Source organism: Aulonocara stuartgranti (genome assembly GCF_965226115.1).
Source record: "Aulonocara stuartgranti genome assembly, chromosome: 22".
Classification (NCBI taxonomy): domain Eukaryota; kingdom Metazoa; phylum Chordata; class Actinopteri; order Cichliformes; family Cichlidae; genus Aulonocara; species Aulonocara stuartgranti.
The window spans coordinates 34633238-34655565 of NC_138957.1; the positions used below are offsets into that span (position 1 = coordinate 34633238).

The window sequence follows — 22328 nt, forward strand, 5'->3', positions numbered from 1 at the left end:
TTCTGTGGCTTCTGTTGTGATGAAGGACAGCTGTCAGTCATCCAGTGTTCAACTCTCAGGACTATAAACTCTCCCAGAGCACTGGAGCATGGTGCTGCTGATGCAAAGTGCCTCTCTATGGAAATCATCTGACTGACTCTGGACTACTGGAGTTCACTATTATCAGGATATCCTAAAAACTGCCTGAAAAGTTGATTCAAAGTTAAAGATGTGAACTGATAAGAATTTAGTGATTCAAATTCCATTAATGACAAATAACTGACTGATCGTTATTCCTTAGATATTTCCTTCTATTGAGAAAAATATGTAAAAGTGAGTTATTATTATTGTACAGCACTTTAGATCTTCTCAACTTTGCAAGTTCAGATTGTGTTACACTCCTACATGTTTATCTAATAGTGTGTGTGTGTGTGTGTGTGTGTGTGTGTGTGTGTGTGTGTGTGTGTGTGTGTGTGTGTGTGTGTGTGTGTGTGTGTGTGTCCTCAGTGAACTGTATCAGTCTCTGCAGCTCAGACTCTAGAGCAGTGTAGACGTGTTCTCTAGAGTGATGAGTCTTCTGCTCTGAATAACTGTGTTTGTCATGTAATTGATTGCACTTTTAATTTCCCCCCCTGAGGAATTGCCACCTTAACGTCATCAGGGGGTTTGCGTGCCTAAAAAACGGAAAATATCGGAGCATCACTCTTCATATTAACATTATTACATGTAGAGGGCACTGAATGGTCTGATAGTGAACTGTGATTTGTGTGTGTGTGTGTGTGTCCTCAGTGAACTGTATCAGTCTCTGCAGTATCTTCCAGCTGCAGCAGTCACTTCAGTTTCTGTTCAGTCTGACTGAGGGAGGTTTTTGTACGACTGTTTTTCACTGTGTGAGCAGAAGCTGACTGTTTGGCCAGAATTCACCCTTACAATAATAAACTGCTGCATCTTCAACCTGGACTCCACTGATGGTCAGCGTGAAGTCAGTGTTTGATCCACTGCTTGTGAAACGGTCTGGAATCCCTGAGACTTTGCGATTTCCATAGCTAGTGAGCAGTTTAGGACGTTCTCCATCTCTGTGTTGGTACCAGAATTGATCTTCTCCATCATCTACCCTTTGACTCGTTTTGCAGTTGATGCTCACAGATCCTCCCACAGCAGAGCTCACTGCTCCAGGCTGAGTCACTGTGATCTGTCCTCTGGACTCTGAGGACACAGAGACAAAAACATAAAGCAGCTTCATGGTTTTGTGGGCTTCATTTCAGAGGGACAGATGTTGATAGAGGAGAGGAGTTTGATTCTCTGGACTTTACCTGTGAAGCAGCAGCAGAGGAGAGTCCAGATGAGGACGCAGATCAAAGTCATGTTTTTGATGAGGAGGATTTCTGTGGCTTCTGTTGTGATGAAGGACAGCTGTCAGTCATCCAGTGTTCAACTCTCAGGACTATAAACTCTCCCAGAGCACTGGAGCATGGTGCTGCTGATGCAAAGTGCCTCTCTATGGAAATCATCTGACTGTCACACAGACTTAGATCAATCAGCTCACATGTTATTGAATACAAGTCTTTTAAAGAATGATTAGCGGTTCAACTTAACGAAGATAAAATGGAAGCTCTTGTCTGTTTCCAGGACAGATTTTTGCCAGTGAAATAAAAGGTCTTTGTGTCATTTAATCACATTTAATTCGTGTGTACGGACTCTTGGGGTACCTCTCGACTCTGCATACATTTCGGATTTTCATGTCAAATCTTTGGTTCTCTCTTTTGTTATTCATTGTTATTCATTTAGTGCCCTGCGATAGACTGGCGACCTGTCCAGGGTGTACCCTGCCTCTCGCCCTTAGACATCTGCGATATGCTCCAACGCTCCCCATGACCCTGAAAAAGACAAGCGGAAGTGAATGGATGGATGTTATTCATTTATTTCTTCATTGTAATTCATTATTCACTCATGTATCATCATGGGCAAGCACCAGCTTACGTCATTGAACTTTTTCAGCCATACGTCCACAGCGGGTTAGGCCTGTGATCAGGGTCTGTTTACTCTACGTCATACGAGGCTGAAAACTAAAGGAGACAGAGCTTTTACCAGAGTGACCCCAGACTCTGGAACTCTCTCCCTCTGAGGCTGAGATCAGTGGATGCAGTGGTCTCTCTTAAGAAAAAACCAAATGTCATGTTATTAGACTTGAATTTAGTAAACGCTTTTCTTCAATGCTCTGTTATTTACTTTTGTCTGCAGTTGAATGAGGGATTAGCCAGTTTGTCACAATATTGCAGGTGTCAATATTTTATATGGATAGAACTGAAATGAGTAAACAATATGGAAAAATAAAAATCGGGTGTTTTTTTTAAAGATTTTACTAAAGAATGCTTCATATCAGCTATCAGAATTACACAAGGAGTAAATCTACCGAAAAAAAAGGAAAGAGAAAAAAAGGGCGGGGATAGCTCAGTACGTAGTGTGCTTGGCCCATGATCGGAAGGTCAGGCGTTTAAATCCACCAAACAGCCACCTGAGGTACCCCTGAGGTACCCTCTACTAACTGCTCGCCAGGTGCTGGATTGGCAGCTTCCCACTGCTTCACTAATTTAATGGGTTGCAATGGTTCCGGGTCGCTGCTCATGTGGTCGACCGGCCAGTCAGCTGAGCAGTTTTGCGTTCTTTTTCTAACTTGAATGCTCTTTTCGTTGTTGTTCTACTCGGTATATTTGTATTCTTTTCCTTCTTCCTTTTCCTCATTTTTGTGATTTTTGGACTTGTTTTCGACACTCGGCATGACCCCAAGGCTCACCTACACCAGGGACTCCCTCATCCAGCTGCAGCTGCAGCCCGGCCTCCGGCTTTCCTCTCCACTCCTACGGACTACTTTCCCGAGGAAATGCTCTGTGGACACGGAAATCAAAAAACTCACAATAACAAGGTAACCAGGAGGAGATCAAAGAAGAGTGGGGTGAGAGCCAGACCCAAGAGGGAGACACACAAACAACGAGCGCTCCCGTCCATTATCCTCGCTAATGTGCGGTCTGTCCGCTCCAAGCTGGACGAGCTGCAAGCTGGACGAGCTGCAAGCTGGACGAGCTGCAAGCCTGCGTCAATCACCTGCATGAGTACAGAACTGCCTCCATTCTGGCATTCATAGAATCGTGGTTAAACAACAGCGACGACAACAGCACGCTTCACATTGATGGCTTTTCACCACCCCTTCATCTGGACAGAGACCGCAAACGCATCGGGAAGAAACATGGCGGCGGCGTGTGTCTGTATGTAAACAACAGCTGGTGCTCTACAGTCACTGTGAGGGAGAAGCTGTGCACTACAGACATCGAGCTTCTGGCTGTTTCCCTGTACTCCTACTACCTCCCCACAGGATTCCCACAGGTTTCCATCAACCTGGTTTAGATCCACCCCAGAGCTGATGCAGCTAAAACCACAAAGTACTTCATCAACACTCTGTACAAACTAGAGTAATTAACTCCGGACTCTCCCAAGTTCATCCTGGGTGATTTCAGTCACTGTTCCCCTGACAATTCGCTTAAAGGATACCAACGGTATGTCAGGGGAAGACTCTGGATAAATGCTATGGCTCTGTACCAGATGCACTTAAAGCCCTCCCCCTCCCCCTTCTCGGCTCAGCAGACCACCACACCATCCTGCTGGCCCCCCTAAAAAGGTCACCAAAAACATCAAGCAGTGGGCAGCAGAAAGTATCCTCACCCTACAAGGATGTCTCGAAGCCACTGACTGGGACAGCATTCTTTCTCCCTCGACAGGGAGGTGAAGAGAGCCATAAAAACTGCTAAACTGCAGTATAAAAACACAATTGAAGAAAAACTTCACCACAGGGGATCTCCGCTCAGTCTGGCAGGGCCTCAAAACCATGGCCTCTGTAAATACTGTGGTCACCACCCCCAGAACCATCCAGGTGGAGGGCAGCAACCCCTCCTCCCTACCTGATGACCTTAACGCTTTCTACAGCAGATTTGAGACTGACAACATCACCCAGCTTGAGGAGTCCAGATCCTCATTCACACCTGGCAGCTCTGCACTCACCTTCAGGACTGAGGACGTGGTGAGAGCCCTCAGGAGGACCAGGGAGAGGAGCTCACCCGGCCCTGAGAACATCAGCAGTTCTGAGGCACTGTGCAGGGCAACTAGGAAGCGTGTTCCAGACTCTATTTCAACACTCAATTGGCAGTCAAACCGTCCCCCAGCTGTGGAAACACTCCACAGTCATCCCCATCTTCAAAAGAAACAACCCAAAGTCTCTGAATGATCTTCGTCCTGTGGCCCTCACCTCCCTTGTGATGAAGGCCATGGAGAAGATCATAAAACAGCACATCGTAAAGCAAATGACCCCCTGATGGACCCACTCCAGTTTGCTTACCGTGCACGCAGAGGTGTCGATGATGCAACAATCTTCATCTTGGACTCCATCCACAAACATCTGGAGCTCCCTGACTCCTCCGTCAGACTTCTGTTTGCTGATTTCTCACCAGCGTTCAACACTCTGCAGCCTCATATCCTGGCCACTAAACTTTCCTCCCGATTTCACCTGGATGATCAGCTGATCCTGTGGATATTGGACCCTTTGACCAACAGGACTCAGAAAGTTCGGGTCAACAAGTCTCTTTCCGGTCTCTGTTCCACCTGCACTGGCTCCCCCCCAGGGCTGTATGCTCTCCCCCCTGCTCTTCATCCTCTACACTGATGACTGCAGATCCACACAGCCCAACTGTCACCTGGTTAAATATGCTGACGACAGTTCTCCTGTCACTGCTGTCAGGCCCTCTCAACACCACGGGCCCGCTCTGCAGGAGTTTGTAGAGTTGTGTGACAGCTCCAAACTTGAATTGAACGTGAGCAAAACCAAAGAGATGGTGGTGACCTTCTCCAGTAGGCAGAGGGATCTGGCTGCTTCAGTCACCACCACCATCCACGGGAAGTCAGTGGAGGTAGTTGAGGAGTACAATTACCTGGGAACCATCTTTGACAACTTCCTGAAATTCTCTGCCAACACAGAGGAGATTCTCAGGAGGTGCCACCAACAGCTACACCTTCTTAGGAAACTTAACTCCTTTGGAGTCAGCACAGCCATCATGATGACTTTTTACGATGCCTTCCTGGAAAGCATCACGACCTTCTCCTTCACCTGCTGGTTCCACTCCCTCAGCCTTCAGAACAGGAACAGACTGCAGCACACGGCATCAGTGTGCTCTAAAATCATTGGCCTGCCTGTCAGAACTCTGGCACAAGTTTTAAGCCAACAGGTCCTTAGACAGGCAGCCAAAATCATCAACAACCCCTCTCACATTCTTCACCCCGGAATTCAATGGCTTCCCTCTGGGCGACGCCCCTGCTGCATTTCCTACAGGACTGAGAGGAGGAGGAGAGCCACCTTTGTCCCCAAAGCCACTCTGCTTTTTAACTCCAGCCAATAAGAACATTTCCCACACCCATAAACATAAACTACTCTACACTCTTTTTATACTGCCGACACTTTACTCACTTTTAGTCACTTACAGTTATATATTTACTTATTCAGTCACTTTAATTTAAAACTGTGTACATAATGTATATTCTGTGTATTTATTATCTCACTCTATTGCCTGTTTATGCCCTGTCCTTATCTTCAACGTCATGCTGCTCTGTTGTATCTTAATTGCCCCGAGATGATAAATAAAGTCTTTCTGCTTCTGATTCTGATTCTAAATGCAGAGGACTTATTCCCTACAGGATTAATAAAGTGTGCAAAAAAATTATTTGTTGAGTTTGTTTGTTTCAGAGTCAGAGAGCCGTGTCTCTCTACAGTCAGAGGTTTTTGTACGGCGCCTCAATGAGTTTGTATCACTGTGGTACACGTTCGGTGGAGGAACCAGACTGGAATTTGGAAGTAAGTCAAAAACAAAGTTACTTCTATGTCCTATTTTTTTTTTTTTTTAGAAAAAATATATATCTTGAGTAATGTCCAAGTTATGTTTAGCATTTTTATTTTTTGGGGGTTTGGTTTTGGTAGGCTGAGAAACAAACTGACTTTTAGAAAAGTAACCATAAAAAATTATTTAAATTTGGAAAACACAAGGTTATGCACTACAATTATTTGCTTTAACTGGTTGAGCCTGTAGGTTTAGTTCAGTCTAACAGAGTCAGAGAGCCGTGTCTCTCTACAGTCAGAGGTTTTTGTACGGCGCCTCAATGAGTTTGTATCACTGTGGTGGACTTTTGGTGGAGGAACCAGACTGGAATTTGGAAGTAAGTTACTGTTGTAAAAATAAGATCTTTTATTTGCTTCAATTGTTGACTGTTGGCTGAGAGAAAAACATTTAAAAACTTTTTTCCCCCTGATATATCAAGGAGGCTGACAGAAATTTCTGTCTAAATTTGTGTTTGAAACGTTAACCTACTTGCTGTTGATAAAACTGTTCCTTCAGTGATTTTTCTGTATATCGTTAGCTTCATAGCATAATTGCCTAAGTCATTGGACTAAGTCAATGACTTAGTCCAATGACTTAGGCAATTATGCTATGAAGCTAACGATATGATCTTCACGGTAAGTTGTGGATAAACAACATTTACTTGAATAAAAATCTTCAAATGAAATTAAACAGACTAAACTTAGATAGTTTCAGATCAAGGTTAACTGTATAGTAAATATCTCTGTTTATGAAGTAAATAGTTTGAGTTGTTTTCTAAACGTATTTCCCAGTAATCCTTAAAATCATGAGTGAGTCAGATTTTTGTGAGTTTAACACTCTTTTGTCAAATGTTGCACTTTTTTCCTTCTGTATGTGGTTTGGACATATTTCACTGCTGTTATTTCTGTGCTGAGAGGTTTCTTAAAGGGAAGTGAAACAACGTGTGAGTGACTGTTGGAGCAGAAAAACATCTGACAGAAACTACCTGTTACCCTTTCTCTAAGCTGATTGGTGTCTCCTAGGTGATGTCCGTCCCACCCTGACGGTGCTCGCCCCTTCCAGTAAGGAGCTGGAGCAGGGGAATGCCACGCTCACATGTCTGGCCAACAAGGGCTTTCCCTCAGACTGGAGTCTGTCCTGGATCGTTGACGGCCGCAGATGCAGCGGCATTGGTTGGGAAGTGAGCAGGAGCCCCGGGGCGCTGCAGACAGACAGGCTCTACAGCTGGAGCAGCACCCTGATGCTGCCTGCAGACCAGTGGGAGAAGGTGGGCTCTGTGACCTGTGAGGCCACGAGGGGCTCCGATACTCCACTCTCAGAGACTCTGAGGAGAGACCAGTGTTCCCAGTCCTGAGCTAAATCACTTGGGCATGATACAGTTTTTTTTGTTTTGTTTTGTTTTGTTTTTTTTTTCTTTTGGGGGGGGGGGGGGGGGGGGGGTGTTGTTGTTTTTTTTTTTTAACTTTGCTACAGCTCTCAGTCTGTAGTCTTTTTCAATCTCAGTCTCTTTATTCTTAAGTTCTTAGTTGCCTGCTTTAACAACTTGTCTCAAGATTTTACAGCAATAAAGATTTTTCAACCAAACATTCCTCGTTATTTCTTCTGTTTGTTATATATGTATAAATATATTAACATGGATTTTTACATTTTTAATGTCAACATATTTTATTAGATAACATTTTCAATCTGGTTACAAACAATTAAGTTGACTAATTAAAATATATAAACCAGTTAAAGAAAAACAGGAAAATGTCAATGAAAAAATATATACTGGAAAAATCAACAGGCTGACACAGTAAATCATGTTTGTTTGTAAATAATCTGCATTCATATGTATCGTGTTGATAACAACAATGATGATATTTGTAAATAAAAATATTATATTTATTAATGATGTAATTTTCCTGCACCTGTAATTAGTGGTGCAACGGATCACGGTTGATCCGTAATCCGAGCCGATCCCACTCCACGGTTTGGTACGCACGTGATCCGAAGATTCGAAAAAGAAGAAAAAGTGTGTGTATGGTGCGCGTGGTCAGTCTGTCAAGCGATAGCTACCCATATGGAAAAGATATATATAAATCTTATAAAGTTTGTATCTGTCTTGTGTGAAACTGGGATGAAAGCATACAAGAGTGAAAACAGATATAAGATCCCTATAAATGAACCTTGTATGTTTTGGATACTTCCTAAAACAATATATGAAAGTGGCCACTTTCATGAGTAAATCATATAAGCCTTATATGATTCACTATATGAAGTAGGCCACATCTGATGCAAGTTTTTTCTATTTCTTTTCCATATGGGTATGGTCAGCGCTAGCGGTCCAAGTGGAGGAGCAGAGGAGTTTGTGGTATTTAAGCAGCCCTTTCCTGCCCAATCCGACCGGGCTAAAGCTATTTCGGAAGCTATCGGGGTGTTTAGCTGCAGACGGGAGGCCGTATTCCGTTGTGCAAAACAACTAGTCAACGCGTTAGTTGACGCATTGATGCCGTGCAGCCCCACGCACGGTGTGATCTGTGGTAACTAGTTAACGGAGATTTGCCGCGTTAATGCAGTTATGGCATTAACGTCATTTTAACGAGATTTACGTGGACAGCACTTGTTTAAACTATGATGAACATGCTTGAGCCACGCTATGATATCCCGTTGCGTGTCCACTTCAGTGAAAAGATTGTACCCAGGCATGTATGAGCAGGAAAAGTTTAAAGCTATGGCTGAACTGTCCTCTTCTCTTGCCCAACTACAAATGGGTGGACCTCCATGGCAACGGAAAGCTACGTGACCGTGACCGCTCGTTATATCACAGCAGAGTGTTAGATACAAAGCCCTGTACTGCCCTATACTGTACCTTAATTTGTTTTTATATAATTGCGTGGAATGAGTCTTGAGTTGAATTTTTTAATAGGCAAAAAATACTTAAATAAGTTAATAAGTAAATGTTAAATTTTTGTCTTTTTGTCTTTTTTTTGCTGATCTGAAAATTGATCCGATCCATCACTTAAAACCGTGATCTGATCCCAACCGTGAGATTTTTGACCACTACCTGTAATAGACGTGCACATGATGTCTGAAAAATGACCCAGTCCAAAGTTTAAATGTTGAAGGTCACATTGACGTCCAGGTTGTCATAGTTGGACAACCAAATGCCCAGAATTGATCATGGACCGACGGACCCAACATAGACATGATCATCACGTCTGTCTGACGTTCACTGCTCCCTGTATGGGTCACCAGAGTAGATCATCTTTTTCTGTCCCACCAACTCTCTGCATGTCCTCCTTCATCCATGAACAAACTCTGAGATCTTCCTCTTTTCCTCCTGCCTGGAAGCTTCATATCACCTCAGCTCTCTTAGGTGTAATCATTCTAATCTTTGATGTGCTTAGTTATAATCTTATCCATCCTGGCCACTCCTAATGGAAATCTCTGCCACCTCCACCACGGCCTCCCGTCTTTGACATTTGGATTCAAACTTTTATCATTTTAGACATTTCTGCTTCTTTGATCTGATATTTTTAATTAACTGTTTAAACACAAATATGTGAAATGAACCAAATGTCTGCTTACAACTTTGTTCTGATTTGGCAATGATGCCTATCTGTTGCCATGGTTACTGAGCTTAGCAGGGGAAGTGAAACACTGAACAGTTTCTCTCTCTTTCTCTACAATGGGTGCTGACCCCCTACAGTGAGGATACAAGGCTACAGCCTTGTGTCCTGTTCCATCCAAAGCAACGGAAAGTGCACACAGCAGGTGAAGAAGAGAGTGCAGTCAGGGTGGAGTGGGTGGAGACGAGTGTCAGGGGTGATTTGTGACAGAAGGAAGACCTGCTGTGATATATGGTTAGGAGACGAGGGCACTGACAAAAAGACAGGAGGCCGAGTTCAAGGTGGCACAGGTGCAGATGTTGAGCTTGTCACTGGGAGTGATCAGGACGAACAAGATGAAAAATGAATACATCAGAGGGACGACACAGCTTCAGAGTCTTGGAGAATCAGTTTCTACTGCTAAATTCTGTTATTTTCTTCTTAATATAACTGCACCCTCTCTATATGCTCTTGTAAAGCTGAGGAGCCAAAGAATTTCATTATGGATTAATGTGGCTACACTGTTTATCTGTACATGACAATAAAACCTGAAACTTGAAACTTGACCTTGAACAGCAGTGGGCTGAGGAAACAAACAACCCTGAGGAGCTCCAGGGCTCAGGGTGGTGGTGTTGGAGATGCTGTAACTCGGCTGGGTGGTGTTTGGCTTGAAATGCTACTGATTTAGCATCAGTGTGTGAGCTAATGATAATGAAGCTGTTTATGAAATGTGTGCCTGAGTTCTTCTGTGGCTGATCTAAATGAACAGAAGGTCCTCTTTGCAGAAGGCAGATGAGTTCACACTAATGCACTAAGTGACTTTATTCATCCTGAACTCTGCTCTGATTGGCTGTTCAGTTTCAGAATCCACTTTTGCTGGAGGAACCACACTGGAATTTTTCATTATAAAACTTAAAAATCAAAAGTTCACTGTAAAATGATTATTATGATGGAAAATGCTTTCTACCCACTCAAAACTCAGGAAATCTCCGTTTCCACAATAATAATCATTTAACAGTGAACTTTAGATTTTTAAGTTTTATAATGAAAAATTCAGTCAGTTCATGAAATTGTGTTTGTGCTCATTGAACTGTGTCAGTCTCTGATGCAGCTGGAAGTTACTGCAGTTTCTGTTCAGTCTGACTGAGGGAGGTTTTTGTACGACTGTTTTTCACTGTGTGAACACAGCTTGACTGTTGATAGCATGAACACTCTGACAGTAATAAACTGCTGCATCTTCAGCCTGGACTCCACTGATGGTCAGAGTGAAGTCAGAGTTTGATCCACTGCCTGTAAAACGATCTGGAATCCCTGAATATCGAGTGCTAGCAAAGTAAATGAGCAGTTTAGGAACTCCTCCATCTTTCTGTTGGTACCAGGCTAAAAGATGGTTGTTGTTCCAAACACCAACATCCTGACTGGTCCTACACTTGATGCTCACAGTTCCTCCCACAGCAGAGCTCACTGCTCCAGGCTGAGTCACTGTGATCTGTCCTCTGGACTCTGAGGACACAGAGACAAAAACATAAAGCAGCTTCATGGTTTTGTGGGCTTCATTTCAGAGGGACAGATGTTGATAGAGGAGAGGAGTTTGATTCTCTGGACTTTACCTGTGAAGCAGCAGCAGAGGAGAGTCCAGATGAGGACGCAGATCAAAGTCATGTTTTTGATGAGGAGGATTTCTGTGGCTTCTGTTGTGATGAAGGACAGCTGTCAGTCATCCAGTGTTCAACTCTCAGGACTATAAACTCTCCCAGAGCACTGGAGCATGGTGCTGCTGATGCAAAGTGCCTCTCTATGGAAATCATCTGACTCTTTTGTTGTGAGTCAGTTTGCTGCATTGACTTGGAACCAGTTGTCCTCTTAGAGTGAAGGGTCACTGAAAATGTATTAAAGTTGCTCTAGTTTTGAACTCCAGCTGTTTGAGTTACACCTGAATTCTGCTGCACCTTTGCTGTGTGCCCTCATATATCGCCCTCCCAAGCTTAACAAGGATTTTATCAAAGAGTTTTAAGGTTTTATGGCTGGAATCGTTCTTAAATTTGACAGTTTTTTAATCCTTGGTGATTTTAACATCCATGTCTGCTGTGACTCTAAACTGTTGGTCAAGGACTTTTTAAATATTATTGACTCTTTTAACTTGACCCAGTGGGTTACTGGTCCCACGCATGAAAAAGGTCACACACTGGACTTGGTGCTCTCCCACGGGTTGGGTGTGTGCATCACGGAAATATCCGAGTTGCGCATCTCCGATCATCTTCCTGTGTTGTTCACTCTAACACTGCGCTGCTCGATGGATAAGCCGTACGTCCCAGCGTGCAAAAAGCGAGCGCTTAATGCTCTAACAGCTCCCGCTTTTTCTGCTGCCTTTATGGACTCTGGAATAATGAACTCCAACTGTAAAAGTGTTGAGGACCTTTCGGACATTCTTCATTCTACCTGCACTGATATCTTGGACTCTATTGCTCCGCTCAGGACTGTGCGCGCTAAGCATTTATCAGAGCCGTGGTTGAATGAACATACGCGCTCCCTCAGACGTGACTACAGACGCGCTGAAAGGAGATGGAAAAAGGACAGATTGTATGTTTCCCTACAGATTTTAAGGACTCGTCTTTCTGCTTACCAAGAAGCTGTAAAAACTGCAAAGACACAGTTTGTCTCAAACTTAGTGTCAGTAAACAGTCACAGGCCTCAGGTACTTTTTAATGTTCTTAATCGCTTTCTTAGTTTATGTGATAATTCTGGAGTCACTTCTTCACCAAGTATGTGCGATGATTTTTTAGCATTTTTTAATGACAAGATCCTATCGATCAGGGCCCTTGTCTCGTTGTCTGCTGCCTCAGATCAGAGTCCTTCTCCTGTGTGCTCAGCTGTCTTAGAGCAGTTTGATCCCGTCTCCCTTAAGGACTTGACCGCGGTAGTTAGTAACCTAAGATCATCACACTGCCCCTCTGATTGTCTCCCCCGAGCTTGCTTAAAAGCACTTTTAATACTGTTGGGCCTTTCATCCTAAGATTAATTAATACGTCCCTTGCTGCAGGCTGCGTCCCATCATGCTTTAAACAAGCTGTAGTTCAGCCTCTTCTTCAAAAACAAAACCTGGACCGAACTGTTCTGTCCAACTACAGGCCTATCTCAAAGCTTCCTTTCCTATCTAAAGTCTTGGAGAAAGTGGTCTACCTACAGTTGCAGGCACACCTTGATTTTAATATGATCTCTGAAAAATTTCAATCTGGTTTTAAATCACTACATAGCACTGAGACGGCACTTTTAAGGATTTTTAACGATATTCTTTTAACTCTGGACTCTGGCAGCCCTGCTGCCCTTTTATTGTTGGACTTGTCAGCAGCTTTTGACACGGTCGACCATGACATCCTGTTATCACGGCTAGAATTTCACGCTGGCCTAAAAGGATCTGCCCTACAGTGGTTTCGTTCCTATTTGTCAGAAAGTTTTTTTTATGTCAATATGGGCCCCCACAACTCCAAAATAGCCCCTCTTAAATACGGTGTACCTCAAGGCTCTATTTTGGGTCCTGCCCTGTTCGCACTCTATTTGTTGCCATTGGGCTCCATCTTCTCGCGGTACAGCATTTCATTTCATTGTTTTGCTGATGATTTGCAGATTTATCTACCTTTAAAAGCAGGGTCAGACCATCCGCAGCTCTTATTACGCTGCCTTGATCAGAATCAGAATCAGAATCAGAATACTTTATTGATCCCTGGGGGAAATTATTTTTTGTTACAGTGCTCCATTATAACCAACATTAAGACAAGACAGACAATACACTAACTAAGAATAGTACAATATATACATATATATACATACATACATAAGTCACTCATAAATAAATAGCTGGAAAAGAAACATGTGTAGTTGTAGCAGTAAACAGTGTGTTAAGTGGATGCGTTGTTGTTAAGGAAAATATTCTAAAACACTTCTTCAGTAAAGACTCAGAGACGAGAAACACAGACAGTTTTACTTGTTGCTTAGCAAGGGCAGCTCTGAGCTGTGTGTGTGTGTGTGTGTGTGTGTGTGTGTGTGTGTCTCTGATCAAAGGGTCATAAAGCACAAAAGGTACATCCTTGGTCAGGAGAAGGGTGACCCCCCCTCACCCTGGATAACACAGTGAGGAAGTCCAGCAGTTCATCTATATGTAAAGAAGCACTTAAACTAAAACAGACATAGCTACGTTAATCCTACCATAAAACAATAAGACAAGGTACGAGCTCTCATGCTCCCAGGACGTGGGGGTGCATTCCTGGGGTGCACACATCCTGTCACTACACAATTAATTATATGCCTCTAAGTATACATGGTTAAACATTTCCTAATACAAATAACTACAAACAGCATCCTACCATAAGCAAACTTATATCACTAAAAGATTATACTGACTACTAAATACACTTTTCCATTGACAGTTGTACAGGGAGATGGCCACAGGCAGGAACGATTTCCTGTGTCGTTCAGTGGTGCATCATGGGTAATCTCAGTCTCTCACTGAACGTGCTCCTGTGACTGACCAACATGTCATGGAGTGGGTGGGAGGTGTTATCCAACATTGTCTTTATCTTGGACAGCATCCGCCTCTCCGACACCACCTTGAGGGAGTCCAGCTCCATCCCCACAACATTGCTGGCCTTACGGATCAGTTTATTGAGTCTGTTGGCATCTGCGACCCTCAGCCTGCTCCCCCAGCATGCAACAGCATAGAGGATCGCACTGGCCACCACAGACTCATAGAAAATCCTCAGCATTTTCTGGCAGATGTTGAAGGACCTCAGTCGCCTCAAAAAATAGAGATGACTCTGGCCCTTCCTGTAAAGTGCTGTGGTGTTTTTAATGGTGTTTTGATGATGACAAACAGTGGTTGTCATTACATTTTTTTTAAAGCTAAATGAAAATAAAACTGAGGTTGCCATTTTTGGCAACTTTAATCATATCGACAGCACTCTGGGCACCCTTTCCTCGTATTGTAAAACACATGTAAAAAACCTCGGTGTCTACATTGATGGTTCTTTTAAATTGAATAAGCAGGTGAGTGCAGTAGTTCAGTCCTGTTTTTTTCCGTTAAGACAGCTAGCCAAGGTAAAGCCTTTGAGCGTGTTATTCACCTTTTTCTTACTTGCAGATTGGACTACTGTAATTCATTGTATTATGGTCTAGATCAGGCCACCATCCATCGTCTTCAGATGGTTCAAAATGCTGCTGCTCGCCTGCTAACTGGTACCAAACGGAGAGAGCATATAACCCCAGTTTTAGCTTCTTTACACTGGCTTCCTGTCTCCTACAGGATCCAATTTAAACTTCTACTTTTTGTTTTTAAGTCACTTAATGCCCGAGCCCCTCCTTACCTGTCTGAGCTCCTCTCTGTTTGTGCTCCAGGAAAAGCCATGAGGTCTAGCTCAAAACTAATGCTGTCCATCCCACGGACTAACCTCAAATCCCGTGGTGATAGATCCTTCTCTGTGGCAGGTCCCAGACTTTGGAATAGTCTCCCCTTAAATATTAGATCTGCACAAACACTTGAGCAATTTAAATCTTTACTAAAGACACATTTCTATGCCCTGGCTTTTAACACACTATGACCCAAGCATTTTGGTCTTATTTGAATTAGTTTAGTTATTGTTTTAATTCTTTTACTGTCCTTTTATTGTTTTTTACTGTTATTATTGTATTACATTGTTGCTTTTTAATACCATTTTTATATTGTTAAGCACTTTGTGCAGCATCGGCTGTTTGAAATGTGCTTAACAATAAATTTGACCTTGACCTTGACCCCAGCCCGCCGCCTCTCACCAGGGGCAACTCCAGACTGAGACAGAGTCCAGCCCCTCTCCAGGAGACTGGTTCCAGAGCCCAAGCCATGCGTAGAGGTGAGCCCGACTATATCTAGCCAGTACCTCTCAACCTCACGCACTAACTCAGGCTCCTTCCCCACCAGAGAGGTGACATTCCATGTCCTTATTGCCAGTCTTGGCAGCCGGGGGTCAGTCCGCCAGGGCCTCCACTCCTGGCCGCCACCCGGCACACAATGCACCCTGCAATCTGCAATTTCTGCAATCTGGTAGAAGGTTCCGCATCATCCGGGCAAGGACAGAGAGACTCAAGAGGAGCTTCTATCCCCAAGCCATCCGTGCCCTAAACACACACACACCCGCCCTCTCACATCATCTATAATTGACTGAGACAGGACTCTCTTCCAGACACTCTAAACCAAGGCACAATGTACATTTCAAATTCCTTTAAATTTAAATATGTTTATATTGTCTATCCTGTAAAATAGTCAGATGTCTATTCATATTAATGTACAGAATTCACCTGCTTGCTGCTACTACTGCACATTCACCCAGTGTATATACTATATGTATATATATATATATATATATATATATATATATATATATATATATATAATGTTCTTCCTCTACACACCCCCCCCCCAATTTTTGCACATGTCGAGGAGCGTGTCAGGCTACATTTCACTGTGTGTTATACTTGTATAACTATGCATGTGACAAATAAAGAACCTTGAACCTTGAACCCGACCCCTATGGCGCCTCCTGCGGGTGGTGGGCCTGCGGCAGGATGGGCCCATGTCTCCTCTTCGGGCTGTGCCCGGCCGGGCCCCATGGACTAAGGCCCGGCCACCAGACGCTCGCCCTCGGGCACCCTCCCCGGGCCTGGCTCCAGGGCGGGGCCCCGGTAACCCTATCCCGGGCAGGGTAAACTGTTCCCTCAATGTTCTCTTCATAAGGGTCTTCTGAATCGCTCTTTGTCTGGTCCCTCACCCAGGACCAATTTGCCATGGGAGACCCTACCAGGGGGCAAAAGCCCCCAGACAACATAGCCACTGGGATCCCAGGGACACACAAACCCCTCCACCACGATAAGGTAGCGATTCACGGAGAGGCAAAAAGAAGATTTCCTGCAAAAATCCATGTCACAAGTTATAACACAGCCAAAATGATCACAAAATTTAAAAAAGTATAAAAGATGCTTTAAAATGTGAACATCTGTTGATCCTGTATGCTGAAGCAAAGTTTTCACAGAGAGTCTCACCCTGAACAAGGAGCCCCAGGGTGGCCAGAGTCAGTGACATCATCATTGTGCTGCTGGTGTGTGAGTGGCTCTGAAAGGCCTGGACAGCCACTGATCAACACTGGCCTCTTAACAGCTGTGAGCAGAGAGGCAGGACACATATGCAAACACACAGAGTCAGTCATCTTTCCTCATCGTTTCATCCTGTGTCAGGTGACATGTTCATCCTGCTTTTTTTCATTTGTCTTTTTAATTTATTTAATTTGCATTTATTAATTAAAGATATTTCAGTACACAGGAACACGTATATTTACTTAAGTATCCAAATCTCCACAATGTTTTATCAATTTGTGTTTAAAAGGTTAAACTTGACCAATTTTTCTTTTCCAATTTCTTCCATCATTTACTTTCAGAGAGTGTGTGATGACTCATGCTTTGGTAGTCATGAATATAAATAATTATTGAAACATATACATAAATGCATTAATTGTTACCTTTCTTGAACATGTATCAGCCCTGATACTACAATCCCACACACCACTGCCAATCCATAACCTAGTAAAGACGTAGTGTCGATCTGCAGGACCAGCACCCCAATACAGCAAGTCTGGATCAGCTCTCTGTTTAAAAAGTTCTCATCTCTGATCCTATCCTGACGTTTAACAAAACTAAATAGAAAAATGTTCTTTTGTCTGTTTTGCTCTTTTAAAGATGACTCTTTCTTTAGTTAATCGAGTTTTTGTGAGCCAAAGATTTTCCAGCTGTTGAATATTAAAAAGCTTTCTCATGCTGTCAGTGTCATATCAATAAATATAAAAAAGCCAAGATTTTACTGAAGAATGCAGAGGAAGATGTAGATCCTTTTCATAAATGAAGACTTAAACGACATCTATTATATTTGTTCTGAGTGATCACTACTGTCATTAAACTTTTCAATCTTGAGTTGAGTGAGCTTTTCCAAGATGACAGGACTATGGCTGTATCCCAATTCAGGGTCTGCAGCCTTAAAGTACGCAGCCTCAACGATTCTCAAGGGCCGCGTACTCAAAGACCGCTAAGGCCGGAAGTGTGAGGCTTGTGAAATGGGACGGTCTAGCCTCCGTTGCGCTGCCCAGGTTGCCTAGCAACCATGATGCTAACAGCTGGAAACGTTTCATACAGCTGTGTTTGACAGAAATGAAGGAGAAAATCTTTGGTTCATTTGTTTCTTTCTACATGAGCTTTGATCATTCTCTGTAGGATTAAGCTCAGCTATTGAACGGCGTATATTTTAAAGTAAAGGCTTTAAAACCAAGTTAGTACAAACGTCACTAATGTCACATGACTTTGCCGACATGTGGCCAACAGTAATGTTTAATGTTCTTCGTTATTAAACATTTGCACATAAATAAGTGACATAATATTCAGTACTTACTCAAAGTTTACTCTTCGGCCGCCCCTCATCCGCCGTTTTTTTCTGCAAATTTATCCACACCCATCGCCGCGCTATGCATTCTGGGATATGTTGGGCCACGAAGTCTACACCGCCACAGCCTTAAAATTCAGGGAAATGAAGGACACATTTCAGGGCCGCATTTCGAGCAGCCTTTGAATTGGGACAGCCTTCGGCGCGCCGCTGTGACGTAATCGGCCTTGAAATGCGTACTTTACGGCTGCAGACCCTGAATTGGGACACAGCCAATGATGCCACAGGGAAAATAAAAAAAAAAACACCATGAACATGGAAATACTAGACTCTTCAAAGTAAAACAGGAAACTTAGAGAGACATAGACATGATAACATATGATAGACTAACACAGAAGACAGGAAAAGACTCACAAACAAGGAGACTTAGGTGGTAACACAACTAGGCTAAACTTCAATTAAACCCTAAGTAAGCATAACACCACAAGAACGTAACATATTTTAATATAACCTAAGAAACCAAAAATACTAAATAAACTCAAAACACAGGGTCACAGACTCAGCCCCTGACACTAGGGATCAGTTAATGCTTTAATGAGGATGGAAATTATGTGAAATTATGTGTTTTACAATCATTAGAGTTTAATCTAAATGTCAAGGAGATTTTGGGCCGATGTGTTAGACAGAGCTCTCTGTCTGCAGGATTTGGGAGAAAGGGCCTCATCCCTCCAGTAGAGTTCAAATTCTTTGAGAATCAGTGCCAAGGAGCACTGAAGATGTTCCTTTCAGTGGCAACTAGACACTAGTTTTAAAATGTATATATATATATATATTCAGTTTATTGGAGGCAAATATGTCTTTATGTATTTTTCAGTATTTATGGATTTATCACAATTAACCTACACTGTATATCATGTGAAAAAAAAAAAAAAAAAGATATTTGAGAGAATCAAAAAGGTCTCAGTTTATACTGACACATATTAAATCAAGTTTAAAATTCCATTTTAAATTGATGATTTCATTACTGATTGATTTGATATCATCAGAGGTAGAAGTCCCATTTTCAAAACTCATATATTCAAAATAAAAATATATCTTCTTTAAATATGTAGCACTGAAATAATTTCATTTTTTTAGATCAGTTGGTAAAACTGAAAAGGAAGGAGTGAATGATTTTGTTGAGTTTGTTTGTCTCAGAGTCAGAGAGCCGTGTCTCTCTACAGTCAGAGGTTTTTGTACGGCGCCTCAATGAGTTTGTATCACTGTGGTGGACTTTTGGTGGAGGAACCAGACTGGATGTTGGACGTAAGTCAAAAACAAAGTTACTTCTATGTCCTTTTTCTCTTTAATGTAATTTTCTTTTCTTTAATTTCATTTAATATAAAAGGCTAGGAAACTTTTTGTGTAACTGATTAATTATTTTATTCATAAATTTTGTCCTAAGAAACAAAGTCAGCTTTGGAAATGAATATTCAGACACTCGGGACAATTTACAATGAAAATCTGGGATGTTTCATAGTATTAATTATTATTTGTAGTTCTGATGATAAAGTTGTATTTTGAGGGCTTGTAGGTTTAGTTCAGTCTAACAGAGTCAGAGAGCCGTGTCTCTCTACAGTCAGAGGTTTTTGTACGGCGCCTCAATGAGTTTGTATCACTGTGGTGGACTTTTGGTGGAGGAACCAGACTGGATGTTGGAAGTAAGTTAATTAACTGTGTTTATTATTTTCTTTTATAACTACTTGTTAGACTGTTTAGATGAGAGAAAACTATTTTTTTTATTAAAATAATTTAGTGTTTGATGTTTGTCCTTTTTACTGGACTAATTCAGATGAGCTCTGCGAGTTTCTCTTGTTTAATCTACATTTCTGTCACAGTAAAATGTAGACAAGAGTAAACTTCATCATCTTATGATTAGTTTGTAAATTTCCACCACATCAGCTGCTGTTTGGATGAGTCAAAGTTTGCTTTCTGATGTTTTTATCGTGTCAGATGTTTCAGATTTAGTTTGAAATCATGTGAGCTGTTCAATAACATTTCAAATCTACATGAATGAGTAGCTGCTCTGTGCTTGTGTCCACTAATGTCTTCAGTCGTCCATGATTTAGACTTCTAATCATTTTAAAGCTTCTGCTGTAAATGTTTCCACATCTGCTTCTTTTATTTCCAGTGTAGTTTGAACATATTTCAGCTCAAACTGTGTGATGATTCTCTCTGTGCTGATATGCATGAGAGGTTTCTTAAAGGGAAGTGAAACAATGTGTGAGTGAATGACTGGTGGAGCAGAAAAAACACCTGACAGAAACTTCTTAACGGAGAAATTCAAATTGTGGTTCCTGTCCTCTAAGCTGATTGGTGTTTCCTAGGTGATACCCGCCCCACCCTGAAGGTGCTGGGTCCCTCCAACAAGGAGCTGGAGCAGGGGAAGGCCACGCTCATGTGTGTGGCCAACAAGGGCTTCCCCTCAGACTGGAGTCTGTCCTGGAAGACGAGCGACAGCAGTGGCAGCAGCAGCATCAGAGGGGAGGAGAGCAGGACTCCTGGAGTGCTGCAGAATGACGGCCTCTACAGCTGGAGCAGCACCCTGACGCTCACTGCAGACCAGTGGGGGAAGGTGGGCTCTGTGACCTGTGAGGCCACCCAGGGCTCCCAGTCTCTGGTCTCAGAGATACTGAGGAGAGACCAGTGTTCCCAGTCCTGATGTCAATCACTGAGTCTTTGATGTTGATTTTCTTCTGTCTCTTTGTTCCTTTGTGTTTGCAGATTTAAAAAATAAACTCATCAAACAGTCATGTTTCCATCTCATAATGACAACAATCAGAGCATCAATCTCCTCTAGTTTCATCCTTTTGTGTCTGTTGTAAAGCTGATATTTCAAACTCTTAAAAGAATAAAAACGTACCGAGAAAACATGTTCTTTGACTCTGTGAGTTTAATAAATGCACATTAAAAAATTAAGATTTTGTAATATTAGTAAAACCAGACCAAAATAAAAATGTAAACAGACACATCAAGTGTAATGTGCAGTGAAAATGGTTAAATATATATTTTTTAATCCACATATTAAATATTTCTCTATAAGATGTTGAGGTCATGTCAACCATAGATTATCTGTGTGCTCTTCATAATTTCTAGTCTCAAAGCTGTTTTATGATCTACATTTTAATCTGATCTAAAACCTAATAAGTAAAATTAAAGAGCAGGGTGTCATCTGTATGTTTAAACAGAGATCATTTAAATCAAGTTTAAGAGAAGATTTACTGAAGTTTGATTAATGAACTATTTGACAGTGAAACTCTGATGAAGCACCAAAGCAGAGAAGAGTCTAGAAGCTGGTGGTGGCAGAGGTGAAGCAGGTGGAGACTTAGCTGAGGATCTCTAATTGTCAGGATGAGATCAGGAGTCTGAGAGTTAAAGCACACAAAACAGAGGCTGAGTAACTCACAGAAGGCAGCGAGACAATAACTGGACTCAAATAATGACGACAGAATTGAGCTTGAAGTGGACATGATGTTAAGAACAGACTAACAGAACAAACACAGGAATGCAGGCAGATGAGAGACTACAGGTCTGCTTTAATCAACTTATATAGAAGTTAATCTCTTCTAGTGTTCACAGCAAAATGAGAGAAACTCACTTCACTAAACCTCTTAACACAAGAAAAAGACCACGGTCTGTCAGGAGGACGCTTGCTGGTTTTACATCTGACAGAGACAGTCTGTCCTGGAACAAAAGACTGAGTCGGCACTTTTTCTCCCAGTTAATAATAAAGAATATCAGAGTTATTGAAGTTACAGCTTTCATGTTTCATGCACGACATTCACAGTGTTGGTTTTTGCCCAGTTTAGGTATTTGTGTCTTAGTCCTGTTTTTCCTTTGCTTTGTATTTTTCATGCAGTCTCAATGAACGCCTCGCTTTCTGGTAAATTCCATCCTGTTTCCACGTGTCTGATTTTGGGTCCTCTCACTCTCCGCTCCACACAATCTGCTGCTGCAGATCGTGACATTATTTGAATTATTCATTCTTTTTGTTAAAGTCTTTATTAGTTTCACTATTTGACTTGTCCAGGGTGTACCCTGCCTCTGACCTTAAGACAGCTGGAATAGGATGGGATGCATGTATAGTTTCATTATTATTGTCAGATCATCAGCATGTGATAATGTGGATATAATACCAAAATAGTAAAATGCCTTCTTATTTTGCATTTATTTATTACAGTTTTTTCATTTTTGATTTCAGACAACCAAACTGTACGATTAAGAAGAAAGCTGTGTTTCTTTACACTCAGAGGTTTTAGCTCAATCATGATGATACAAACTCTTTTCTTTCAGGATCCAGACTGGATGTCTGGAAATAAATCAATTTTAAATGAGTATTTTAAACAATACTTTGTC

At 42.2% G+C, this 22328-nt stretch overlaps 2 long non-coding RNA genes across 2 annotated transcripts; both read left to right on the forward strand.

Moving 5' to 3' along the window:
- The first annotated feature begins 5378 nt into the window (after window positions 1-5378).
- LOC309699572 lies at window positions 5379-20845 on the forward strand. The gene is made up of 2 exons (XR_014274396.1): window positions 5379-5872; window positions 20300-20845. It is a non-coding gene; the product is annotated as an uncharacterized lncRNA (long non-coding RNA).
- On the forward strand, window positions 5882-7478 carry LOC309699557. Its single transcript, XR_014274379.1, has 2 exons — window positions 5882-6231; window positions 6917-7478. It is a non-coding gene; the product is annotated as an uncharacterized lncRNA (long non-coding RNA).
- Window positions 20846-22328: the final 1483 nt, after the last annotated feature.